Source organism: Bactrocera latifrons, unplaced genomic scaffold, assembly GCF_001853355.1.
Source record: "Bactrocera latifrons isolate USDA-ARS-PBARC rearing strain unplaced genomic scaffold, ASM185335v1 scaffold_79, whole genome shotgun sequence".
NCBI classification, from domain to species: Eukaryota; Metazoa; Arthropoda; class Insecta; order Diptera; family Tephritidae; genus Bactrocera; species Bactrocera latifrons.
The window spans coordinates 897,952-903,517 of NW_017537478.1; the positions used below are offsets into that span (position 1 = coordinate 897,952).

Consider the following 5,566-nt stretch of genomic DNA (forward strand, 5'->3'; position numbering starts at 1 on the left):
CCGGAAACAGGCGATCGATGGGCCGAATATCGTAGGAAAGGTGAGCCGAACCAAGAAAAACACGTCAAAGCAGGTCAAAAATCCAGGTTATGTTGAGCATTTTCTTCGATTGTCGAGGTGTGGTGCACTCCGAATTCCTTTCGACAGGACAAACTATCGACAAGGAATACTACTTGAGTATTAAGCGTCGTTTGTGCGAAGCTTTTCGCAAAAAAGGGACGGGATTATGGATCGACAACTTTTAGTTTTTGCGCCACGATAATGCACCGTCGCATACCGCACTAATTCTTCGTGAGTTTTCTTCAAATTTTCAACCAATATCGTGCTACAACCAACGTATTCGCCTGATTTAGCTTAGTGTGACTTCTAACTATTCAGCAAACTCAAACGACCGCTCCTATAAAACGGTTTTGAGTCAATTGAAAACATTAAACATGATTCACTATGAGCATTGAAGGCTTTTCCGGAAATTGACTTTAAAAACTGTTTCGATTATTCGAATAAACGTTGGCCCAAGTGTATTTTAGCCAAGGGAGAACAAGAACTAATTTGATCGATCAGTTTGTATGGCCGTCTTATGCCTAAGGAACTAGTTCGCGTATATATTATATAATACTAACGGATTGAAGCACGGACGGATTGACCCAACTTTCCACACTGATCATTTATATACTTTGTACAGACTTCGACTTTCTTTTTTGGGAATTATAAACGCAATTTATATTTTTGAAAGAGAAATTATAGCCGATTCGGTATTCATTGATATGAACTGTCACATGTCTATAGTAATTCTAAACAAAGGCTGCTGTAACTTTCCTTCGCCATGAATTCAAGTATACTCAGTAAACGAACGAGACCGAAGTTATATCTCTCCCTGCGATTCTTGTATACAATATATATCAATTTTTAAGAATCAAATTTGATAACAAAATTCTCATTTTTGAGATTACCATCTCGATTATTCCACCAAGTCGTTATTATGTTGACAGCTCTGGTATGGGCAAAAACATGAACGAAACCATGGAAAAGTTTCACGAATCTACAAATAATCTATATTTACTTTTGTAAGAAGAGATGCAAGAGGCAAAGACGTTACAAAACATATACATATGTATGTATGTACATAATAATACATAAGAACTTTGTAATAGATATGTATGTATATTATATAAACAACATATAAATATATAAAAAAGTGGCAGCTCACTAAGGCAAACAGCGAAATTTCGCAGCACCTTATTTAAGTATGTACATATGTACTTAGCTATACAGAACTTCTGAAGCGCCGCTGTTATAATACAAACACATTTTTTTTTTTTTTTTTCAAATAAAATGCCAAACGCAGACTCATTAACAAATCATCCCACCACCTTATTTCAGGGCATTTGCATACTCAGCACCGCCTCATGTTCGCAAATATACAGACACATATACTCGTATATATTACCCCACTGTGCATTTTGAACTCGAGTTGCCGCTTTTAAAGCTGCCGTCGCTGTTTCTGGTTCACCCGTAGGCGATGTTTTTTTTTTTCTTTTGTACTTTTATCACAATTACTCGTGGGGGTCGCTTGGTGTTGTGCCTATTATGCGTTATATAACCGAGTTTATACATTTGTATGTATATATAGGATATTGAGAGTAGCTGTCGCGACACGCAGAGGTGTACGATTCTAACGCGAATTTTAACAAATTTCAGCCGTGCACTTTATGAAAAATCAACCTACTCCGAGTGCTGTCAGCCTGTTGACTCTTCGTACATCTCATTACATGATGTCACTGACGGTGATGTTGGCACACACACACACAGTTGTGTTGTGATTCATATTTGTAATTGAAATCTACTGTTGTGGTTATTATTATGGTGTTGGTATGGGAACGATATTACTTCACTTTGCTATGTTTTTAGTCTTATTTGGGGGGATTACGATTTACTGTTACATATATCAAGCCATCTTAAGCCAGTTTCCAAAAATTTAGAATAATTAGTTTGAAAGTAGAATAGTTAATTTGTATAAGCTTATCATCGTATCGTTTCAAAAATCTTAACATTACTCAAAAGTACCATAGAGCTATCTATACTCCAAGCCATTAGTAGTGGATCATAGGATAGGATTCGTTTTCATTCAAAATTTTGCAAAGTAAGTTTCTCTTTCCTTTCCTTTCCTTTCCTTTCACTTTCAATACTAACAATAGCGAAACATTTTGTTGTGTTATTGAAGCCTGCTCAGTTCGTTCAAGGTAATATTTTAGCACCTATAATTTTCTCTAATTAATTTAGTATATAGCTAAATACTTAGCTGGTTATATATCTGCTATAAAATTGGATCTTCTTTACATATTAGAAATTGAAGCAGGAAAACCTTAGCAGATATCCTATGCAGACAATGTATGTAGTTTCAGGAGTGGCTGGCAAGTTCACAGACACAATCAGTAGAGTTATCAGCTAACCTGGAGGTAAATCTCGGTACAAGGGATATGGTACTCTTTAAAAGGAGGTATAAGACCCCTTCCTGGAAACTCCCAAAGGGGTAGATTTAACTTACAGACAGATCAGAGTGAGATGGAATATCTTAGCGATATGCAGGATCGTCAATATCATGTGCAACGGAGCAGAAGGATAACACGCAAGTTTTTACACACACGGCCTCGAAAAGACTGTAGGACGATTGTTGCCCGAGTCACAGGGCACTGGCATTACATGAGAGCCATATGGACATTATTAACGTTGACACTAGTGCTGAGAAGTAAGCATGACAGAGGCAAAGAAACACCTCATCCGCTTATGTCCAGTCTTATCTAGAGCTCGGCTTAGATATCTAGAAACTTCGCAGTTCTTGAAAGCCTCTTTTAAATTCGGCAAAAAACATTAACGACGTAAACTTGCGCTGCTAAATAATTCTCCATCTGGCATAACAAAAGGCCTGTAAATCTATGTATGTACACCATTTTGGTTTTATTTAAAAAAAAAACCATTTTGTAGCGCTCTTCTTGAAAACCTTTATACATATACATATATTAATTCGAAGAAAAATACGTTGTTTAGCTTTGCTAAAATTTGATTTATTTTTAAAAATATGCCAAGTGAAAGAATAAACTGAACACAATGCACACATAAAGAAAATTTATTTTATATCAACTTAATTTTTAAATCGAAGTAAGTCATACATTTGATTCCAAAATCGAGTCTTTACTATTTGCTGTAAGCTCACAACTTTGCTATAGTCTTCAAAAATAATTTTATCAGTCGTAATCAAATTCTTTTCTCCCTCTAGTATTGCACAAAAACTTCAAAATCACTAAAAACACGTTTTCGTTAAGTAAAATGATATTCCATTTGTAAATGTAACTTTAAGCCCACAATTGTTGAAACCAAATGCATATTTCACTGCTACATTTTTCTCTGCAATGTTGTGGCGCTCTGAAAAAAAAAAGTTTTTAATATATAATACATGCTATATATAATAAATAAATTTTCCCAGTTTTGTTATTCACCTACGTTGCAACGAATCAGGAGCGTCTGTTACACATAGCATGAAAACCATTTTATGCCGACGGCAAAACTGTAACCAGCATTGACTCCTCCAAAAAGCAATTCCTCAAAACGTTGACATTTTTGGTTTTTGATAACTTATATTATGCTCCTTTATAGCTGTAGTTTGAATACTTGGATCGGCAAGCCTACACAATGAATGCCCAACTAAGAGCGAACTTTTCCAAAACATGCTCAGTATTTATTTTCTCTCCCAACGGCTTGCACAAGAGTTCTTACCGCTTCAACCGTAAAAATGCGACTGGCAATGCATTGCCGCCAATGTCGACCGACGAGCCCACAAAGTCGCATCCCATTGCTTTGTTTTTGAACAGCCGGCCTGGGGGTTGCTTGACTTTCGTTGTGCAACAGGCGCTGTGTGTGAAGAGCAGCAATAACAATAACACAAGATAGGCAGATGTAAAGTGAAATTTGTTAACAGCGCAATACTAACGGGCTGCGCTCAGGAAGAGGAATATGGGCAAATGCACTTGTTCGCAACGCACAGTGTTCAAGTTAAGTAAAAAAATTAGATAAAAAGAAAATGTGTAAAAATCATATTAAGAAAGTATTTTTAGAGAGAAAAAAAATAAAAATTCGGTATCTTTTTTTTTTACTAATTTGATAAGTGTTTTATACAAAAGGCAGTTTCAGTTTGTCGAAAAAAATTAAGTTCCATTAAATTAATAAAAAACAATAACAAATTTGTTGCTATAACTAAAGTAAATACAAAACTTCCGATTGGAGCTCGGAGCTTTCAATTTTTTATACGTTTTGCGCTAGCTTAAAATTTTGAAATTCTAGGCCACTTTGTTTCCTACATTAAACCAAATGTTGATATAATTTTATATATGATATTTTTTCAATATTTTTTTAAATAATTTTATTATTTTTTAATAATTTTTTTTAATGCCATTTGAAAAGTCACACCCTGCGCAAAAACTCAATTCCACCCATGGGCGTATTTTTCAAATGTATACAAACAACAATTTTAGACATATGTTTATGCTTTTGTATAGATTAGAACCAATATGGCAAATATATAGTATAATAACTCCTGCATTGTTGTTTCTGTAGATTTTTTCGCCGAGCTGCATTTGCGCTTCGACTGCAGTGCTCAGCATACGCTGGCATACATACCAACATGCATTGGGCGGAGGCAGACGTCGCTCAAGTGCATTGCAAAAATAACAACATAAAGCAAATCGAGTGGACGGTGTAAAATCGGCCTACTGCAATCGTTGTGCGCCTGTTACCACTCCGTACATGTTGTTACTCGATGCTGACGTTGGTCCGTCGAACACTTTCAGCTGTGTAACACAACAAACATCATCATCATCATCATCAACCAACCATCCATCCATGCAACCGCTCAACCAACAACGTTCAGTGAACCTTGCGAATCGGAAAAACTGGTTTATGCCAGCCGTTCAACGTTAAGAAAATTTTTGCTGCGCTTGCTCTTTTGCTGGACAACATGGCAAGCGGCATTAGGCTTTGTGTGCAAATCTAATTTGATACGGAATATAAAGCGTGTTGTTGCACTTTTTTGCATTCCGCTTTATGGTATACTTAGTTGTATGTGCACCTGTAGGTTTTTTTTTTTTTTTTTTGTTTTTTGTTGTGCATTATAAGAAATTTGTGTTGTTTAGCTGCTTGCATTCTATATACTATACATACATATATTACAGTGGACGAAGTGTGTAGACCATCTACTAAAGTGGCACGGAGAAGACTACACCAAAAACGATGAGGCTTGCTATATTTGCAGTTTTTTAAAAGATTCCTTTAGGTTATATATTTGGTTATTATATTGGGTAGTCGAAAAAATATTTTCGTATTTTGTCAGTAGATGTTGTTGCAGTCGTATAGCTCTAGTGCTACCAAATACATTGTGTCATACCATATAGTGTTGGAAAGGTAAGATTTTAAGCTTCTTTTCACCAAAAGAAATTAAATTTGGGTAAGTCGAAAAAACGTTACAGCTGCTGAAAAATGACAACAATGGTTCGCTCGCTTTCGTTCTAGAAATATC

The 5,566-nt window shown here is 35.7% G+C and overlaps 1 long non-coding RNA gene across 2 annotated transcripts; it reads right to left on the reverse strand.

The window, feature by feature from the left end:
* Positions 1-3,097: 3,097 nt before the first annotated feature.
* Positions 3,098-3,865, reverse strand: LOC108976616. Of its 2 annotated transcripts, none has more exons than XR_001993972.1 (2): positions 3,495-3,865; positions 3,098-3,420 (listed from the first exon to the last, which is right to left on the reverse strand). It is a non-coding gene; the product is annotated as an uncharacterized LOC108976616 (long non-coding RNA). The 2 variants fall into 2 exon arrangements; XR_001993973.1 differs by having other exon boundaries at positions 3,499-3,863.
* Between the last annotated feature and the right edge of the window lie 1,701 nt (positions 3,866-5,566).